At 43.9% G+C, this 22,710-nt stretch overlaps 1 long non-coding RNA gene across 1 annotated transcript in view; it reads right to left on the bottom strand.

The window, feature by feature from the left end:
* Window positions 1-384: 384 nt before the first annotated feature.
* LOC141084522 (uncharacterized) overlaps window positions 385-22,710 on the bottom strand; it is a 116,615-nt gene continuing 94,289 nt past the window's right edge. Inside the window, exon 3 of the long non-coding RNA XR_012231016.1 lies at window positions 385-1,701. This is a non-coding gene — a long non-coding RNA (uncharacterized lncRNA). The remainder of the gene's footprint in view (window positions 1,702-22,710) is intronic.

Genomic DNA, 22,710 nt, shown 5'->3' with positions numbered 1-22,710 from the left:
AAAAAATTAAATCTACGTATACATTTTGTTAGTCACAGACGCTCTCACAGTATGCATTGGACCGTAATCCAAAAAGCAGATATACGGAATTGTATCAGAAGTGTACAGCTGTATACGTTTTGTGTGTAACTAAGCCTCCGTATATATGTATTTACGGAGTGACACACACTGACTCTGTATAGATGTGACTGTAATGTGAATGGCAGATATACAATACTGTTTGAGAATCAGACAGCTCTATACGGTGTATACGTGAAAAAAACTCCAAAGGAACATCCTATTACATACAAGAGTAAAATACCTTAATGATGCCTCATGAAGTCAAATATAATGGAGACGATTCTCAATATCATGAGAAAAAGGAGGACATAGAATCCATTTCCATTGCAAAACATATATAAATTTATTTGTCAAAAAGAAGGACACATATCAGAGATACAGGATATTACAAAATCCAATAAAATGGGTAATCACATAAGGCCCGATACTAGAAAAACAAACAGGTGGGCAGCCTGTGATGGGGATGGATATCCAGAGTCAGTACCACAAAAATTAATGATGTAAAATAATTGAACAATGAAATGTAGTTATTCTACCAGCCAAAAGGGTATATAGTAGGATATATTAGTGCAGAGATCACCGATAAAAAATAATAATTTCCCTTGGGCAATATTATATCATGCGTATAGCCCGGATAAATAATACTGGTGATACCAATATTAACTGCACTAGATGTAAACAAGCTGGCATATTCCACCACTTGATCTATGCAGGGTTCAGCTACATGACATATGTGGAAAAAGACAAAGTGTGCTTAAATAAGCTGGATAGGCGCCGACCTGTGTACCCCTACGCGCGTTTCGCGGTATGCAGGACCGCTTCCTCGGGGGGCGTGGCTATTATTGTGAACATCCCAGTTATATGACCGGCTGGGAGAAGTCATCTGACTACCGTGAGCCTATCATGGAACGAGCCCCACACATGCGCATATGTATCTGTGACGCCACTTATCAGTCAGCTGGCGTCATCCAAAAGCGGCCAGCATCTGACCGCTACCTAGGTAACCGCCAGGACAGGCGAACATAGTAAACAGACGCCACGTGAGGGCGGCCGGCGCTAGACCGCCACACAGGCAGCGTCCGTCCAATATGTTTTTTTCTCCATGTATGGCGCGCGTGAACTCAGCCATAACAGGGTCACGGCAACCAGATGACAAAACCCATATAAATAAGAAAAAAGGGGAGGGTATAAGGGAAGGAATAGGAAGAGGGAGAGGAGGAGGGGGGGGCTTTGGAAAGAAGGAAAGGATGGGAAAGGGAGAGAAAAGAAATATGAATGAATGGGAAGAAATATTAAGCTAGTCAACCATGCGTGTGCTGCCTATAAATGGTGTCTACTAAAAAAAAATAATAATCAAAGAACAAAAAGCAAAAAACAGAATGGCACATATAACAATACAACCAATGAAGGATGAATGCAATAAGAGGCAAAATGGGAGGTAATAAAATATCACCATAAGACATATTCTTCCATTCGCACCGAGTCCTCTATTTTTCTATTTTCTGTAGATAATGTGCCAAGACATAGGCATATATTGTCGTGAGTTCAGTGATGAGCTTGCCACGTAGATCAACATGCCGCATGTTGATTGCGAGATAGTAAAATTCCCAATACAGGACATCAACAGAAGAAATGTGTTATCTATAGCCAGGCAAATAACAAATTAAAAATGAGTGCAACAATCCAAAAACACTCATAACCTAAAAACAACATGTGAAGAATTAAAACGGGGAGAGAGCGGAAGATACCTATCTAGAGATGGCAGGCAGAAAAAATATTAATAAAACTATAGATCACAAAAATGGCGCGAAACTGAGTGATTCATTCAGCCCTTGTGGTGTCATGGTCCCAAGAACCATGATCCATCTGCATTCCTTCTGTGCAAGAAGGCGTTTGATGTCACCGCCTCTGATACCACTTTTGACGTGTTGGATGCCTCTCACTAAAAAAGATTTGGGGTCGCTATTATGTACAAGTTTATAGTGTTTAGGTATCGTTTTAAGCTGTGTCAAATCAGTTGTTATTTTGGACGCCAAGATGTCACAGACATGTTCACGGACACGTAGTTTAAATTGGCGGCTCGTAAGGCCTATATACACTTTCGGGCACCCACACGTGGCGTAGTAGATGACCTGTGCAGTATTACAAGTTATGTGTTGTCTAATTGAATACGTTCTTGTTCCATCTACAGATTGAAAGGACGATGTCCGTACGATATTTTTACATGCGATACAATTACCGCAAGGGTAGCATCCCAGAGGAGGACCACGAGAATCAAAAGGATTTTTGATATGTGGGACATAATGTGAACGTACCAACATATCCCCCAAATTGGGGCTTCTACGATATGTCATGAGCGGGTGCTCAGAAATTATATTCGTCAATGAGACCTCCGTCCTTAAAATGTTCCAATGTTTGGTAAGTATGTCCTTCATTTGGTTCCATCCCCCATTAAAAGTCGAGATGAACCTGACACAGCCCTGCTCTTGTTTTTTCTTATTGATGTTTGGTTGTAATAGGTCCAGCCGGTTTGTTTTTCTTGCTCTATACGGTGTGTATATGGAAAATTGTCAATCTCCGTCTAGTTGTATAGGGACTGACACACACTGTCTGTCTAGTTTTGACCGTAATCAAACAGCAGATATACGAAACTGTTTGAAAAGCGGACAGCTCTATAAGGTGTAGGTCTGGAAAAATGGACAATCTCCTCGGCTTTTTCTTCCAGAGTCATACCCAGATAGCTTCTATTTGTCCATGATACCAGCTGGTACATGGTAGTGTGTGAGGAGCGTACACCGCTATACGGTGTGTGTGAAAAAATGAATGCTCAGTAACTCACCAGGACAAAATAATAAAAGTTGGAGTACTTTGAAAAAAGCAGTTTGAACAGCAGTGTGCATACAGCAATGCAGCTAGCAAGTAGCCTTAAAAGGCAGCCTAATCATCACCAGCGCTGCTGCACAAAAGCAAAAATCCTCCCCTTTCACTGCACACTAACTGTATAGTGAAAAGCGTTATCAGCAGAAGTGGGTTTTTTTCTCTTTTTCCCTGCCTAACACTCTCCCTGTTCAGAATCAGCACCTCTCCCTACTGTAAGATCGGCAGAAGTAAGATGGCGGTCGGCGGTCACAGCCCTTTATACCCACTGTGACACCTCACAAAGCCAGTGAATTACTTCAATGCCCTTCTCTAAGATGGTGGTGGCCGCTGCGCATATCATCGCGTTGCCCACAGTGTGCATCCTCCATCATTGGCTGAGAAAAGCCGCTGAAAGCATAATTTGAAACGCGACTTTGGCACTCTGATCGGCGACCTCATGGCCAACTTCACGCTATGGTCGGGTTTTGATCGGCGAAACCCGACTTTGGCGAAAGTCGGCGATTTTTTAATCCGACCAACCTGTTTCGCTCAACTCTAATCTTGACCCATCTAAACGATATAATGGCACAAAGTTGTGTGTTGTGTCTCATGCCAACGTTATTGAAGCTACTATTCTGGGAAACACCAAGAGAGAAAATGTTTACATTCCGCCTATACCCTTGCTGCCAAGTGACATGACCTTCCATTATAGGCGATGTGCACACGTTGCAAATTTGCTTGCAGAAATTTTTGCAAGGTTTCTGCATCTCTTGGCAGAAAAACCCAGCAGAAAATATGCACCTTTTTGTGGATCACCCCCAGGGCCGTGGGACCACTCGGTACCAGGCCGGTGTCCTAGGGGGATGTGTCGCGGCGGCGGCGACCCGGTCCGTGGCCCCGGGCGTCCACGCAAAATAGGTGGAATGAAGCTGAATAAAGGTTACAGGTACAGTAGATAATTTGAGACGCCACCTGTGGCAATGAAGGTGTTAAGCTGACGCTGCAGTGCAGATCCTCTGGGACAGATGGTGCGATGCAGCAGAGCCAGCAAGGCTCTCCACAGGTAGAGCCATAGTCCCAGGGCAGTAGTAGTAGATGTTAAGGTAGAGGATGTAGTGTTTAGACACAGATGTAGCAGTGCTGAAGGGGTTGCAGGAAGGATTCAAAGAACACGACAGAGTGCAGTTTCTTTTACCTTTTACTGAAGGTACAGTCCAGGATTCAGATCACAGATGGAACAGGAGTTGGTCAGCCTGGAAGCAACTTGGGAATCTCTCTACGCAGATTGGTTGTTTAGTCTCCTTTCTAGCACAATTCTGAAGTACTTGCAGTTATGGATTACACTCCAGTTCCTCTTTCTTGCTCTCATTTAGAACTCCACTTGCATGGCAGGCAGCTGTAGCCTTCTCTCTCTCTCTGGCTCACACACATTGCTGCTATGTCTTCGAGTCTTAGGTGGGAACAGAGCATTTACAGCCTCTTATTCCTCCGGTTTCTGCTGTGGGACCTTCAGTATCCACACAGCCTCGGACGCCGGGGTCCGGTCAATGTGCTCCAGCTTAGGGGTGAGCTTGACTCCTGCTCAATCCCCAGCTCGTCTCCATCCTTCCGTCTCTCTGCACGAACTCACTAACTACCTTCCTCCCGACCACAGAGAGCAGCTCCTCAGCAGTTAGGTTCAGAGCTCCCTCTGCTGGCCCAGAATAGGAACTGTGCTGTGTGCTGGATTTACCTGATCGAGAGACCCTTTCATTGCTTCCAAGCTTGACATCACACTCCCTAGGAGGGAGGTAATGCCCCTGTGGCGACCGTACTCCTGGGGGCGCCACATTTGCATGCGTTTTTGTAAATCCATAGAGCTAAATAAAGATATTTTTAAAAAAAATGTAATTTCCTTGTTCAACATCTTTTTCAAGCTCCATTTTGGAATTGAAGACCATAATATTACATACCATGTTCAAATTTATAATGTTTACACACAAAACAAATATAAGTGAATAGATAGATATATATATATATATATATATATATATACACACACACACACACACACACACATATATACATATACACACACACACACACACACACACATATACAGTATATACAAACAGGCAGGCAGACACACAGGCAGGCAGGATCATGTGCACAACACCTCAGGATTGTCATTGAATTGCCTTGCATAAGTATTCTTTTGCCGTTTTGGACCATTTACGCACGTAAAAAACCGCCGTGAAAATGCATTGTGTGCACATAGCCTAAAGAGTCTGCAGTTCCCAATCCGACTTGCATTTGCTATGACTAAACATAGCACAAGGTCAAAGTCACTTAAAGTAGGCGGCATTAATTTGGAGAGCCCGTGTTTTTTTACGTTGTCAACTCTACGTTGCTTGCTCTAGGGTGGGTAACCTAAAATATCTTTCATATATGCTTCTGAAGGTAAAACGAAAGACGTTGTTTATCAAAATGTACTACAATAGACAGCTGTGCATCCATCTTACTCCTTTGTAGTTAACCACTAATAGTTTACACTGGGGGGTGAAGGGGTGCAATACGCTCCCCCCCCCCATTTTTTGTGTTTGTGAAAGGAGAGTAAATTTTTATATTTAATAATTTGTTCAAAATATAGTTGCTGTTCTCCTTAGTGTTATGACAAGTTTGTAAAACAGCGGTTAACACCAAACAAAAAGGAAGTGCTGAAAAAACAAATTTTAAAAATTCAGACAATCAACTTCAGGGTGAAACTTACGGTAACCTTATTTAGAATGACAAACAAAATATCATATCATTTTCATTTATAGAAAGCCACGGGTATTTTGATAGTAAAAAAAATAAGTTTGACTGCTGTGTCTTTGTTTTGTTTTATGTATTACCGCCTCCGGTCCCACGTCAATGGGTTCAATTTTGAACTTTGAAAAAATGCACCAAAAATAACGTGTCACATACTAGTGGACAATATAAAACTGGTTGTATGTGGATTTTACTGTGGTTGTATTATTTACTATAGCGCCATTTATTCCATGATGCTCTATATGTGAAAAGAGGTGAACATAAAAAACAAGTATAATAATCTTAAATAATACAAGTCATGACTGGTACAGAAGGACAGAAGACTCTGCCCGTGAGGGCTCACAATCTTGATGAAGAAGTTGGATAACTTCAAAACCCGTAGATTAAAAACTTCTTATTCTTTCATCCTGCCTGTTCTGGTTTCATCTTTATCAGCAATGCAGAAAAAATGACCTACAAGTCCTATTTGGTTATAATTTTGGGGGTTTTTTAACCCGTGTCTTGCAGCAACTGGTTTAAATTGCTCAAAAAATGTGAATTATCACAACCTCACCAAGTGAGCAAGTTTTCTATATCTACTGTATATGTTTACCATGGGATAAAACCTTAATTGCTTTCTTCTGCTTCCTAGTCCCCTAATTATGATCTCTATGGTGGATCTCCCCAGGTGGTAAGAGTTAATTAAAATCTCATCATGGCTGGTGCAGAAGCTTCAGGGTAAGTAACACCATTTGTTTACTGGTTAAACTGGATTTCAAGAGAAGAATTTAACCAGAGACTTCTTATTGAATTCCTTTTATTTTCCCACCAGACAATGCTGGTCAAGGGCTTTATAAAGTTTCTTTTGAGACAAGTGGACATTGCCTGAATGCTTTCCAGAAGTGCAAGGATCTGAGTGATCTCCCACAGGTGAAGACTTGCAGCTTCATTCCTCTTTTCACTATGGATTTAAAGCCAGTGACGATCCGTTTCTACGACCATGGCATAGAGCTGGCGCCTATAGTCGCCTTCCTAAAAATATACTGCAGTACGGTCAGAGGAGGGATAAGATTGAAGAACAGGTTTAATATCCCCAATGGGAAAATTCTTTTCTGGGTTCGCTTCAAGCAAGATCCAGATGGAATCGGAGGAATATCCCACCCTCCAGCCACCTTTCTTGTGAGAGGTAATCGTGGCTTTTTGGTCTACCCTGGGCAGCCGGAGTATTGTCCATCATGCTTTCAGTTCGGTCACACCCAGAACATCTGCACTCTATATAGATGCTGCCTCTGCTGCATGATGCCAGAGGACAGGCACTGATGAAGCTGAATCTGGAAGAGGCACAATATTTCAGGACCTCTCGGGTGAGACAAAGTCTACCTTATGCCAAGATGACAGCGACCACAGATCTCAATCTGAGTATCAACTGCTAATTTTCCACACAAATGAGAATACCAGAGACATTTTGATATCCACCTTACCCGAGTTGAGTCATCTTGTGACTCTCTGCTTGTATGTATGGACCATAGCTTCTCTGGGACAGGACAGAAGAATGACCGTCACCTCTAATGGGCTCGTGAGTATGAGCGCCCCTTTCTGTCCCAAAACTGGTGGCTCTTAAACTCCTGGGGATTAGTCTACACAATCTGCCCATGACTCTGAACCAGAGGAAAATTTAGAGAGATCGGAGACTGGCCACAAGAAATCTAAAAGATTGCCCTGTGCGCAAGTTTTTGATCCAACACCCTTCCCACCTTACCCCAGTAAGTTCCAAGCACTGGCAAAGATTCTTTATTCAGACAGTGTAGGTCATCACCCTTTCTTGATAGGGGCACTGACAATTTACAGACGCACTACAAATGTCTAAAATGTAAATTTCCTCAAATACTGTTTGAATATTTTCTTTGCATGGACTTCTCTGGTTCCTGTGTTTCACCATATCCATTTTATAATTCACATTTTCAGTATTTTACATAAATGTTTGGGGTTTTCAAGGACAATGCAAGATGAACTGCCATCTTAAAAAGGATCTTTTAGAGAAACCAGAAGGATATTTTGTGCCTCCAAGAACGTGGACTTTCCAGGGAACCCAGGAACTCTTTAGTGGCCTTATGGAGAGGCCATATGGTTGTTTTGTTGGGGTTGGCATCAGTTTCATAAATCATAACTTAATTGTAGATTCTTATACAGTTGTATCACTGTCTCGTTTGAAAATCTGTATTATAATTTTTTTTTTTTTTTTTAAAACAAGAATGAGATTAAAGTTGCATCTCCCAAATGTAAAACCTGTTAATGGAAGGATAAAAGGTCAATTAAACTTCAAACTTGGATTAGACTTGTAAATACTGTGAGCTCTTATTAAAGATTGGTTTATATACATAGGAATTGTCCTGATATGTTCCATCATGTGTGAGGTCAGTGTAAAGCTCTGATGTATCGGTGCCATCCCGAGAGTTGGCTGGTTCCATTCTTGATTTGATGGAATAGTCATCTACACCCGATTACATGAAGTCTCTTCATTCTCGTTGACCTGTGCTGATTCCATATCTTACTCACGCTGTCCATTATAGAAGTAACTTCTGGAGCACATTCTAGGTAAGCTGGGTCATAGGTTTATTTCTATGTATCTTGTCACAATGTTCTGCATTATATAATAATAATCTTTATTTTTATATAGCGCTAACATATTCCGCAGCGCTTTACAGTTTGCACATATCATCACTGTCCCCGATGGGGCTCACAATCTAAATTCCCTATCAGTATGTCTTTAGAATGTGGGAGGAAACCGGAGTACCCGGAGGAAACCCACGCAAACACGGGGAGAACATACAAACTCCTTGCAGATGTTGTCCTTGGTGGGATTCGAACCCAGGGCTGCAGCGCTAACCACTGAGCCACCGTGCCGCCCTGTTGATTTTATATCATACATTGACTATTTCCATCCTTGATGCCATATTACTCTATTGTAGATTTGCTCAATGTTTTGTTTTTTTCTCCTTCAATAAAACGAGTTAAAAAAAAAAAAGAAAAGAATTGACGTAAAGCTTTGTATGAGAATTGTGGCTTACTCAGACCACAAGTGTGTGAGATGAGGCGTAGCTAGAGGTTTGGTTCTGGGGGCGGGGGGGGGGGGGATGGGGGACATCTGAATGTTCCCCTAACCAGGTAACTCTGATTACAACTATGGTGTCCCCCCTAATGGTGGATGTAGGAGAACCTTAGATGACCGTGCTGTTACTAATAAAAATCTCTATACAAAGACCAACACTGATATTACCGCCATATAGTGACCATATAATGGTAGATAACAGTCCTGCACAACATGTAAGATTACAGTACAGGTACAGAGGTTCTCTTACAGCTGACGTTCTTTCTGATGTAGTCATTCATTTCTCCTGTGTTTTCCATCTGGCCCAGACCTACATGACAATTTCTTCACCAGGACTCTGCTGCAGAAATTACAATAACGACACATTTGTCTCCTCACATTTCATGCCCGTCCTCATCTATCCCCAACCTGCAGATCCTCCTCATCCTGCTGATGCCCCAACACTGAGCCGATGCTGCCGTATGTGTCATTACTGCACCTACTGTGCCCTCTAGATGGTAAAACAAACCTCTAAAATATATTAATACCATGTGCTAGTGCCCTAGAAAAGTGTGTCCACATTTCCCATCCATTTCAACATTTCTCACTGCCCCCCCAGACCTCTTTGTAGGGTCTGCGGGAAAATGCTTGCATTTCCCATTGTACGCTTTACTCGAGACGAGCATTAGGAATTGCTCAGTTTTAGCAACGACCACCCAAGCATTTTAGTGCTCGCTCATCACTACTTAAGATCAGAAAAGAGCGAGCACTGAAATGCTCGGGGGCCCGTTGCTCGAAACTTAGCAATTCCTAATACTTGCAGGCTCGTTTAGGATAACTACCATCAGGGCATGACAGCCCTTACAGGTGTATGGTGCCCGGTGATTAGGGGGGGCCCGAGCATGCTGACAGCCCGGTCCGTGCTCGGGCCCCAGGCCAGGCCCCCCCCTACATTTTGCTCAGCCTCAGCCAGCCTGATGACCCTGCGCAGCGCCTGCAGGGCCCCTCCTCCCCCCCGGTACACCATGGTCCAGTGCTGCGCCCTCACGTGACATCACACACTGCTCTGCTCCACTTCCTCATTCCGGAGCACAGCGGTGTGTGCGTGCCATGTGGGACTGGGAGCGCTGGTGGCGGAAGACTGTGGAGGCAGGACAGCGAGGCACAGACGGCAAGCAGAGTCGAGGCGGCGAGCGAGCAGAATAAGGTAAGTAGTCTCTCTCTCTCCGTGGCGGCAGCGCTGTTGATAGGGGTCTGGGGGAGCCAGGGGGCCCGACTGATGATGGGGTGAGCCAGGGCTCAGGGGGCAAATCTCCAGCATCCATGATTAGTAGGCACATTGTTGACTGTCTCCACAGTCTCCACCTGCAGCTCAGCCCGTAGTCCTATAGGGGTTATCAGCCTACTCAGGACAAATTGCACAACTGTTAGGGTCCAATTTCTCATGTTACACTTGTGAAAATAAAACATGGGGGGTGAAAAGATCAATTTTGTTTAAAAAAAATAAGATTTTTTATTTTCATGGCTCTACATTATAAGCTTCTGTCAAGCACTTGGGGGTTCAAAGTGCTCACCACACATCTAGATAAGTTCCTTAAGTGGTCTACTTTACCATAGCGTTTACTGACCTTGGGAACATACCCTAAAGAGTTTGGAAATTATCACTGTATAAAAGTTAGTAAACTAAATAAATGGGGTGATTAGCCCTTTAATCTTGACTCCTATTTTATTTTTTTGTGTTTTTTACATAATCACTTAGAGTTATGTTTTGAGGTGTATATATGTTCTATAATTTACCGGCTTTTAAGAAATGCCAATAAAGAATTTTTTGTAGAGTATAATCAGTCATTATATATGCAGTAATATACACTTTCCATTTATTTGGTGGGCAGGCTGAGGCGGCAGCGGTGGGCAGGCCGAGACAACCATTAGATTCTTCTTGACTGGGTGGTGGGTGTGGCGGCAACACCAGCTGTGTGAGTAAACAACAAGTCCATATATTCGTTTGTCCACCATTTCAGTACGTGATTGTACTTATATATACATTGTTATTGGATTCGATTTTGGAAGGCTCACGTGGTGGAGGAGGAGCTAGGGTGGAGGCAGAAATGGGGGTGGAGCTTGGGCGGAGTCTCAAGGGGGCCCCATAAATTTTGCCAGTATGGGGCCCCCAAATTTTTAGTGCCAGCCCTGACTACCATAATGAGAGTCAGTGGGAAAGCCAAGCTTTTTTCCCAGAAGAATGGATGGAGAACAGCATTGGGAAGACTCCTGGAAGCATCTCTGACTCCCAGATCGCTGCTGAGAACAATGGTGTCACACTTTTACTCCACTTTAAGGACTGACAAGAAAACATTCCAAACCAACGAGAAATTGCATTTTACAGGAAAAAAAAAAATATATATATATATTAAGAAACATTTTTCCTCCACAATGACTTGTAGGTTAGGCAAAATTTAAAAGGGATTTTAAAAAATATATAAATTTAACAAAATTATTTTTTAATAAAAAAAAAAAAACACAAGAAATATCAGTGCAATTTATGAAGGAAGCAAGAACTGCCAAAAATGTGGGACTCGCATGCACCCTGCATTAGACAAAAAGGCGGTTCTTATATACATTCTGTTCAAATTTTAATGTATTCGGCTAGATTCAGATTTGTGGATGTCAGAGCTGCGGATGGTGCTGCATAGTTCTTCTGTGAAGCTCCGCCCACTGCCACACCTCCTCTGTTCAGCTCTGCCTACGCGAGCATACTCTATCTTTAACACTGGGTACGCAGACCATGTGTCGTTTTGACAATGCGGCGACCGCAACTAAATGCAGAGCAGGATGCTCTGGGACCAAAGCTCTCCCTGGTCCCTGCTGCAGTGTCTAACAAGGGTACGGGCCACAGTCTTGTACGAGCCCAACGTGGCTTGGCAAATATTTACTGGCACAGTCAGGGTGCTAGTGTCTGTACTGTTCCTGGTCAGTCTTATGGGGCACGTGTTTTGTACTCCCGGACACTGTGTGTTCTGTGCCTTGCTTTCTAGTAGTCACCCAAACACTGCACCTCTCTGTAGTCACCAGGCACACACTGCACATTCCTCTCCCTCTCTGGTCCCTGCTCTTGGCGGCGGGAGATGGCGGACACTGGCCTGCACGCTTCTGATGTTCCCAAGATGGGTCACTCCTCTGCCTGGCTGCTGCAGCTGCTGGACACATCACTCCTATCAGCGCAGCAGTCCTCCTCCTCCTGGTCAGTTGCAGCACGCCTGGCCCTACGCTGTGCTGTGGCCCCTCTGCAGGCAGTGGGGCCTGTTGCAGCGATGGTACTGTCTGGAGGGAGGGGGGCGCAGCGCTCCTCTCACCACGCGCTGCCCCAGGTTCGCGCCAAAAGCGCAGTGCTTTCCTCCTTTTATCTCACCGCCCCACTCGGTCAGCAGGAAGGTCCCCCTCTCTAGGGCTTTCCCCAGGCAACAGGGAAAGGTCCACCTCACTAAAGCTTCCCCCCGGGAACAGGGGATGCAGCCTAATTCCGGACCCGGTCCGCAGGTACCCGCGGTCTCGTCGACCCCTTTACATGTGCGCACAGCCTACATTTTTTAAGGGACGCTGTCACCACGTTTACAAAGGAGTAATCTAATCCTAAAAAATTTTTATATGCTTTTTATATGTTTCACATACCACCATAATGCAACATTTACAGTGTAAGGGTGGTTTCACATTTGCGTTTCCAACAGCAGCGTCGGCTTGCGCACGGCTGCCGCTAAGCCCCGCCCCTGTCATGGCTCCTCCGGTAGCTCCGCCTAGGGGCACATGATGCTGCATGCGACCCCTATCTTTGGCACTGGGGACGCAGGCCATGCGCAGGTATGCATTTGGTGGCGCATGCATCGTTTTGACGGTGTGCCGAGCGCACCAAATTGCAACAGATTGCGTTTGGCACCGTCGGCGCACCGTCAAAAGGGCGCATGCGCCGCCAAACGCTTACCTGCACACTGCCTGCGTCCCCAGTGCTAAAGATAGGGGACGCAGGTCGCATGCAGTGTCAAGCGCCCCTAGGCGGAGCTACCGGAGGAGGTGCAGCAGGGGGCGGGGCTTAGCGGTGGCCGTGCGCAGGCCGACGCTGTTGGAAACGCAAATGTGAAACCACCCTTACACTGTATGGATGAATAGAATCCATAAAAATATTTTGAACGAAAATATTTTGAAAGTGTAGTTGATGTAATTACAGTCAAAGGCTTTGCAGAAAGTGCAAACCCATACAAAAATTAAAAAGAGGGTCATCCATAGACTCCAGAACAACTGGCAGACCTCATTAAGCTATTAAATATTACCAGCACTTGGTGGTGTGGATAAGTGGGGGCTAATCCAGGCTTTGTTCATTTTTATCAGAGTGAGCCTGTCTGCATGATCTGTTGATAGGCCTGTCTGTTATGACCCCCTCCGGCATTACTAAAAACCTGCTCAAAATATGTCGCTAGCAGCAGTCCAGCACCTCCACGGCATAGAGGGACAACTCATGCCAGGTGTCCAGCTTTGAGATCCAATAATTCATAGTGTCAGGAATTAAAGAGTATGCTGTTTTGTTTTTTTTAAAAAAAAAAGAAAAATCAAACACATTTGGTATTGCCGCATTCGGACTAGCCTAATCAAAGAAAATTATTAACCTGATCGCTAAATGGCGTAGCGAGAAAAAAAAGTAAAAACGCCAGAATTACGTATTTTTTGGTCGCCATGACATTGAATTAAATTGCAATAACGGGCCATCGAAAGATTTCATCAGTGTCAAAATGTTATCATTAAAAACGTCAGCTCGGCACGCAGAGAATAAGCTCTCACCCAACCCCAGATCCCGAAAAATGGAGAAGCAACAGGTATTAGAAAGTGGCACAATTTTTTTTTTCTTTTTAAACAAAGTTTGGAATTTTTTTCACCACTTAGATAAAAGATAAAAAAAACACATGTTTGGCGTCTATGAACTCATAATGACCTGGAGAATCATAATGGCAGGTCAGTATTAGCATTTAGTTAACCTAGTAAAAAAGCAAGACAAAATAAGTGTGGGATGGCATGGTTTTTTTGCAATTTCACCGCACTTAGGATTTTTTTTTCCCAGCTTGAATGACACCATTGGTTTTACCATCTCATGTACTAGAAAAGTACAACTTGTCCCACAAAAACCAAGCCCTCACAAGGACACATTGCCGGAAAAATAAAAAGAGCTGTGGCTCTGGAAAGGATTGGAGCAAAAAATGAAAACGCTAAACTGAAAATACCTCCGGTTATAAAGGGGTTAAAAATAAAGGAGGGTCTCATACATTCTGCTCACATTGTCATGTATTGGTCTCCTGAAGACTATGCAATTTTCATTGTTATATGCCATGGAATAGTCTATAGGTGATCAATGCAATACTGATAAGGGTATGTGAACACGTTCAGTAAAATTTCTGCACCATTTCTGTATCTCTTGGCAGGAAAAACACATTTTTGGTGCTTTTATGCCTTGTGTTTTTATTTGAGTAAAGTGACTGGTTAAAAATGCACAAAAAAATTGACATGCTGCAGATTTTCTGCACCAAAAGTGCCAGTCAAAAATATTTAACATGTGCATGAAACTTCAGGCTTCTCATGCACCTTGTTGTTGCGGTCATCAAGTTTTCATTTACCCTGAGGGCAAGCAACATATTACCGATAAATTTGAACAATTTTTTTGTGGCTTTCATAGCAACAAAATGTACCCAAAAACACAACCGTATGGTTCGAAATTTTGCCTAGCAAAATTTTGCAATTTTTTTTTAATCTTATATCACAAAAATGTATCCCAGAAACCTGAATACTGTATAGGTAAGAAATGTGAAGACACAAGCAATATTTTCAAACACTTTTCTACTGTTACTGTATATGCCACAAAGATGTTACAAATCATGTAATACTGGATGGATGAGTTATCTAATCCTGAACAATTTTTCTACTTTTTTGTACGATTTACATACTAACGTAATGCAACAGTAACAGTGCTAAACTGTATGGATGAGTCATTGAATCCATAACATTTTTAACAGCAATATTTTGAAAGTGTAGTTATATACAGTTATAACGGCTTTACAGATAGTTCAAAGACAGAAAGTAGTGTCATACATAGACCTCTGAAAGGCAACAACTGGCATGCCTCATTAAAATATGGAATATAACAAACACAATATTCTGCTGTCATCTTATGGTGTGAAAAAGTATGGGCTAATCCAGGCTTTGTTCATTTTTGTGAGAGTGAGCCTATATGTATTCTCTGTTGACAGAACTTCCTGGCGGCACTAAAACCCGCAAAGACAAAAAGCTAGCTCATGCCAGGTGTCCAGCTTTGCGATCGAATGGTTGAAGGTAACAGAGGAATTAGGGAGTATGCTGGTTTGGTTACCTAGGTATTGCTTGACCATCTTTAAAAACTTTTCCCTCCTTGTCAAAACTACCCAGTCATCAGGCCCTGGGCTTGTGTCATGAAATTGGCCCACTCTTAGTCGTGTACCTCTGCTTCTGCTTTGTGTCTTCCTGGCCGCTCCTCCTTAGTTGATCAAGGAGGCTTCCCCATGCCAGTAATTATTGTCTGATGGGAATTTTCTTCAACATATTTTCCACAATGGACTTTTAGTATATCACCATTTTAGAGGACCTTGCCACCTCAGGAAGAAGAGATGCAAAATTTTCCTTGTAGTGTGGGTCTAGCAGGGTGAACAACCAGTAATCTTTTTTGGCCAAGATAAAAAGAACGTGAGGGTCACAGCAGAGGCAGCAGTACATGAAGTTGGTCATATGTGCCATGCTCCCTACAGCCAAAACTTCCCTGTCTCCACCATGATGACGACTCTCCTTCTCCTACTCAATCCCATCCTCAGCCCATCCACACAGGAGAGACAGGACGAAGGTTGTGTTACTACTAGCCTTTGTTGAGTTAGCCACCAACTACTGTTCCTCCTCATTTTTATTCAATCCTTGCTGAGCAGATGAGAGGAGGCTGGGTTGTCTACAATCTCTCTGGGTTATATGTTCCTCTATCTCCACCTGGTCCGCATGTGTGACACCCCAGGAGTCCGGTTGCCCTGGATAGTGTAGATAATTTGTTGAAGTCTGTAAGAAACTATGGGATGTGAGGAGACAAAGGGCACTCAAACCACGCAAGATATAATGTTTGCGGGTTTGGCTGAGAGAAAAAGGAGAGCCTTTCCGGTAATCCCAGCAATTAAGGCCCTGATTAAGAGAGAATGGGAGAATCAAGACCAGAGAAGTTTGCTCTCATCAGCCTAAAAAAGGAAATACCTCCTTCGTGACGAAGAACTGCTAAAATGGAAAAAAATTCCTAAGGTGTACGCAGTTGTGGCCTCTACCTCTAAACAGTCTACTCTTCCGGTAGAAGATGCAGGACCCACTAGACCATAAAGCAGAGTTGTCATTAAAAAGATCATGCATTCGCAGTAGTTATCTGTGGCTCTCATGCCCAAGATTCCCAGCCCCGCAGTGTGAATAAGTCATAAGCAACTGCAGGGCGGAATCTGTGGCCACGCGATATGAAGGTGGGGATGTGATCTGAGAGCACGGGCAGCGCAGACTGCGCATGCCCAAGAAGATATAGTACAGCGCAGGCGCCACATTTCAAAAGAAAACTGAGGAGGCGGCGCCAATTACGAAATGAGTGATGGATGCGAGGAGTCTGTCAGAGGGGGAAAGACCTGCCCCTTGTAAAATTTCAGGAATTAATGAACAATTTTATAAACGATTTCTGCGGTGGAACGGAGGCTAAGTAACAGAGCCACCTTGACAGAATGCAACATTAGCGCTGCACAAGGTGGCTCTTTTATTTGAAAAACGCTTGGGGGGGTTACAGGTTCCCTTTAAACAATAAAGTAAATTTTTAGGTTTTTTTATCAAGATTTTTCTATTTGATACCGCGAATATATCTAGAACTTGATATTTGATTGATATTCGAGCTTGTTATGGCTAGCTTTCTCTCGGGCCCTGTCAATTCGGAGTTGTGGTTGGAGGATGCTAATCAGGCATTTAGTGTTGGTGGTACACAGGACAGTGGTACTGGCCCCCTTACCTTGAAAAACCTCTATAATGAAATATCTTCCATACACAAGGATTATCTGAAATCTTGGTGGGAGATTAGAAAATTGGAAATTAAAAAAAAAATCATTATTCCAAGGGGGTTGAGAATAAATATTAACCCTTCCCCAAGAATTGCTTCCCCTGAATTAATGAATTTATGGGTCAAAGAGTTGATTGAATCATCTTTGAGGTTCATGCAAATTTTATTGAATGAGGAAAAAAAAACTATTTGAAAAATCTACTAGTAATCTGAACAGATTGATTGAGCGTATCCTAGAGTGTAAATCGGATCCTGATTTTAATTGAAGGGAGGGGCTATTACAGACCTTGGTAGAAAGGTGTCAAGCCCTCCTTAAGGAAAGGTAGCAATTACAGTTTCAAAAGGGACCTGAAAGACTTCAGTGATAACATCTTTAATTTTCAGAGATGTGGCGCCCCTGAGGGTCCAGTCGCCACAGAGGTACTGCACCACACCCAGAGGTGTGGTATCCCACAACCAGGTAAGGTGGAGACACCTGACCATCATTCCATCCCACACACACACACACAAGTAGTGTAGCAGAGCACCGTTTATGGCCCCCGCTTGGAACACGAAGAGTGCTGGGAGGTGGGCAGAGCGTAGTTTGAGATCAGGATAAGGATAGGAAGGTTAGGATTCCCTCTGAGGGAGGGAAGGAGAAAGACGTGTCTGCAGCAGCTCTACAGATTCGAGGCTGCTAGACGGGTTGGATTATGGGAAAGCTCCCAAAACGGAAAGATGGTTCTTCTGAGACACGGCTGGAGCATACTCCCTGTTGGTCTCTTATCCACGCTGACTGACGTCAGGTGGAGGTAGAAACTGGTCGCAAAGGGTCACGGCCCCTAGCCTAGTGAGTGTACTCAGGGCGCTACTAGCAAGCCGATAGCTTTGGTTACTTTATGGACCATCTCCCCTACCACAGTTATTCCCACTGGAAAGGCAGCTATATAGGATCACAGAAACGGCAGGGCGTTGTCTGGCAGGATTCGCAGCTGCTGGCCTAGGAGGATAATTTTCAAGTGCTGGAAAGGAAGGAAGGAGTAAAGCAGCATATTGTGTGGAGACGGCCAAGAAAGGTATATACTGACAGGGAGTGCTGGAAGGGTGTACTTCATCTTATCTGGAAGTTGGCTGGACCCCTCACCTGGAGAGCACAGCACTGAAGTGGGCATCTGTGTGGACCAGACTGTAAGTAAAGCCCTTGGAACTATATGCATTTGTGTCATCTACCTTCTTCCTGCATCTTCAACTCAGCACTGCTACATCCTCTACTCAACACTACTCCATCATTTACAAACTCCTCTCAACTGCTCTGGGACTACAGCTCTACCTGTAGAGAGCTTTACCAACTCTGCTGCATCATAAAATCTGTCCCAGAGAAGCAACACTGCAGCGCTGGTCATCACTGACCAGAATACCACAGGTGGTGTCACGGATCTCTACATAAACTTTATTCTTAGCAATACTGCCATTTTACATGACCGCCTGGGGCCACGGACTGGGTCACTGCCACTGTGACACTTCACCCTTAAGTTGCCAGCCTGGTTCCGAGTAACCCCTCGGCCCCAGAACCCTCCTCCTTAGATACTGATACCTCAGACACGGAGAGGACTGATACATCCAATAGGGGGACACATTCATTCAGGGAGGCCATACCTAAACAGAGATGGCAATATTTAAGAGGAAAATTTGGAAGGAGGGGGAGAGGAGGATACAGGAATGGGGATGGTGTTGCAGGGACCTCCTTCTTAGCACCTACAACAGTGTCCACGCCGGCCTCATCCTCCACCTCTTCTTTTTAGGAGCTGGGTGCGAGGACAGGATACTACCTCAGAACCAAGTTCAATTAGTGAGTGGACAGATTATTCACCTGTCCTCACTCACCCTCTCCAAGGACGATTACAGTGTTTTATAAAGGGGTCTAAACTTTGTACCTACGAATCACGAACTGTTTTGAATGGGTAAAAGACCTTAACCTCTTTTGTAGAAAGGAAAATTGGAGCAAATATTTTCTACATAAGTCATGAGGAATGCTACCAACAAGGTCTTAATGACGAGGATTTAGAGGGATATCAGGCATTGGTTGGTCCCCTCCAAGAGAATGATAGAGCCTTAGATGGAGGTAAAGGCCCTTTTATAAATTTAAAGAAAAAAAAAAAGTCACAGGATGCCACCACAGGGTGGCACTAGTAACATCGATATTTTCTTACAACTAGTTGAGAAAGATCGAAGGAAGATAGGAAGGTCTGATCAGTGCTTGGAGGATAATTTATTGGAGGGGGAAAGAATAGCCCTTGAGGGGCTGAGGAAAAATGATCAGATAATGACAAAACCCTCAGATAAAGAGGGAAATTTCGTAACCATGGATCACTCTGATTTCTGCAAGATGTGTTACACTATCCTCCAAGATGGTATATCTGGATCAAATTCTTCACCCTTTTGTAATATCGATTCCATCTTATCTTAGAGACACGGCCGACCTGTTGCTAAAATTGGAGGGTCTCCACATTGAAAAAGATACGTGGTTGGCATCAATCGATGTGGAGGCTCTCTATAGAAATATTTCACATGCCGCTGGTTTAAAGGGTGTTGAGTACTTCTTAAAACAGAGATCTGCAACTTCTGAGCATAATGAGTTTGCTTTATCTCTTCTAGAATTTATACCCACACATAATACCTTCACCTTCAATGGCAAACACTACCACCAGCTCAGGGGGCACCGCGATGGGGAGTCTTTGTGCCCCATCATATGCAAATTTGTTCCTGGGTTGGTAGGAGGAGACAGTGTTTTTTGGAGGTGATATCAAGTGGTAGGTAGCAAGACCTGATGTCTATATGGTACAGGTATGTAGACAACATCTGGGTGGCATGGTGGCTCAGTGGTTAGCACTGCAGGCTTGCAGCGCTGGGGTCCTGGGTTCAAATCCCACCAAGGACAACATCTGCAAGGAGTTTGTATGTTTCTCCCCGTGTTTGCGTGGGTTTCCTCCGGGTTCTCCGGTTTCCTCCCACATTCCAAAGACATACTGATAGGGAATTTAGATTGTGAGCCCCATCGGGGACAGCGATCCTAATATGTGCAAACTGTAAAGCGCTGCAGAATTTGTTAGCGCTACATAAAAATAAAGATTTATTATTAACATCTTTGTTGTCTGGACGAGGACTAAGTAACAATTTGAGAGGTTCATTATTGAACTAAATATCAACGAGATTGGCCTTGGCTTCATGTCAGAAATACAAAATGATGAAATAGCCTTCCTGGATAAGAAGATCGAGAAAGAACAAAATGGAAGACTAGCCACCAAGATTTTTCGTAAGCCTACCAGCACCAATAGCCTCCTACACTGGCAGAGTCATCATCCTCCTCTTCATAGTCTTTTTACTAGGCATTGCTCCTACCAGCCAGTTTCCTACTCCACACTGATGAGGGGCAATACCCCGAAACAGCTGTATGTGGATGGATACCATGTTTTGGCATAGGTGGTTTCCTTCATTGGAGACTGCCCTTCCCGTGGTTGTTCCTTCCCGGACAAAGACCTGGCTGGTCATTGCTTGCGTTGAGAAACATGTGATGGTGTCTCCGCGGCTTCTGTTTTGCATGTTTTACATATTTCCCATAAGGGATGGGGGCAGTGCTCTAGAATCACTGCGTTGAGAAACACGTGATGGTGTCTCCGCAGTGTCGGATGTTGATCTCCATGAGTTCATTCATCCTCCTCTTCATACCCCTTAAAAAGGAGAATCCCAAAGGGGCAGTTCCTGCGACTCAGGAGGAACTGCTCCGATTTGAGGACCTTCCATAGTCAGGCAGGGAATATGTGCAATAGATTTAGAGAGAAGGGATACCCCAAACATGTGGTGGATACAGCATCTGATTTTGCAACAAGGGAGAATCGGCAACATCTTCTGCAGAAATGCAACAGGGACACCTTGCCTGAGGCCATAAGAGTGATGGCTACTTTCGACCAACAACATCTCATGGTTTGGGAAATACTTAACAGATACTGGGATATTCTTCGTATGGACCCTGACCTGAAAGATATTATAAGTGAACGTCCGAATATCACTTTTAGAAAAGGTAGATCCTTAAGGAATATGCTGGTACATAGCCAGTATAAAAGACCAAAGGAAAAAGGAACATGGCTTGGTAGGAAACCCTGTGGTTTTTACAAAAGTGGCAGTTGTCATTTTTGCAAGTGGATGAAGCCAAATAAGTCTTTCCAAAGCTCCTCAACCGGAAGAATCTTTTACCAAAGAGACTTTTCCAACTGTAAAACTGAAGTAGTCTATATGGCCACCTGTTCCTGCCCTAAAGACTACACTGGAAAAACTAGGAGGGAATTTAGGAGAAGGGTGGGTGAGCATTTGGGGGATATACGCAACAGGGACATCCAGCTGGCAAGACAAATGAAAATCCACCATAAAGGGGATCTTAATGAGATTAAATTTATGATAATTGAGGTATTTGGAATTAACCCCAGGGGAGGTAATGTCCGCAGCATTTCCGCAACTCCCTGCCGCGGGTAAAAAGAAAGCTGAATTCGCATGCGTTTTCCTGCAAAACACAAGCATTTTACAAGCGTTTTTAGCTTGCAGAATGCTTGCGCTTTCCAAGCTATTTAAAGCATCGCTTGGAAAAGTGATTGACAGGTTGGTCACACTTGTCAAGCATACAGCTTGACAAGTGTGACCAACTTTTTACTAATGATGCTGCCTATCCTGTATCAATAGTAAAAAGATAGGATGCAAAAAATAATAAGTTAAAAAGTGCTTTGCGCGAAGGACCTTTGGTGACGTCACACTAGCGAGACCGAGACGTCATCTCAGGTGATTCGCGCAAAGCATCCCTGGGAACGGAAGATGCTGACAGCGTGGCAGAAAGGCAGAAGGATTCCGGGGGCTATCAGAAGGTGAGTATATCCATATTTTTTATTTTAATTGTTTTTTTACAGGGATATGGTACCCAGGGCATGGAGGAGAGTCTCCTCTCCTCCAGACCCTGGGTACCATCCGCACATGAAGCACTCACTTTACGCATGGTGGGCATAGCCACATGCGTAAAGTGAGCATTTCAATGCAATCCTATGGCGGCAGAATCACCGCGATTCCGCAGAAATAATTAACATGCTGCGAATCTTACCGCTATGCGATTCCGCAGCGGTAAAATCCACAGCATGGGCACAGCAACTGCGGAATCCCATAGGATTCCATGGGGATGCGTTTTATTAGCGTTTAAGTGTTTCTGCTGCGGCATAAACACGGCAGAAACGCATAGAAAACGCAACGTGGGCACACAGCCTAATAGTCAGTGGCATAACCTGAAGGAAGTGATAGACACCGGAAAGTCCTCCTCAAGGATCCGATTTTGAGACAAGCCCTTCCTTCTTTCCTCCAATGTGCACCTAGACGTTTGGCCAATTTTAAGGATCTATTGGTGCATAGTCATTACCCCAAAAATATTCTATCCCCCCGATTTTTTCCGTGTGGCCTATGCAAGGCCTGTTTAAATCTTACATCAAAGTTCTTGAATTTTTTTTTTTTTTATCATGTGAATATGACATCCGTATCTCAAGTGTACCTCCAGGGGGGTGGTGTATCATGCTGAATGTCCTTGTGGAAAGGTGTAAGTTGGCCTAACCACAAGAGAACTGAAATTCAGAGTGAGGGAACACGTACTGGACATAGAGAAGGCCTCGACAGTTGACAATGACGTCCCTTTAAAAACCTTACCCCGCCATTTAAAAAAACAAATGCAACTCCCGCAACATATGTTAAGGTGATTGAGCAGCTGGATTTAGGGACCAGAGGTGGAGATGCTGGCTAAATC

This window comes from Dendrobates tinctorius, unplaced genomic scaffold (assembly GCF_039654945.1).
Source record: "Dendrobates tinctorius isolate UK_male_01 unplaced genomic scaffold, ASM3965494v1 ptg000023l, whole genome shotgun sequence".
Classification (NCBI taxonomy): Eukaryota; Metazoa; Chordata; class Amphibia; order Anura; family Dendrobatidae; genus Dendrobates; species Dendrobates tinctorius.
This window is presented reverse-complemented; position numbering and strand designations above follow the sequence as displayed.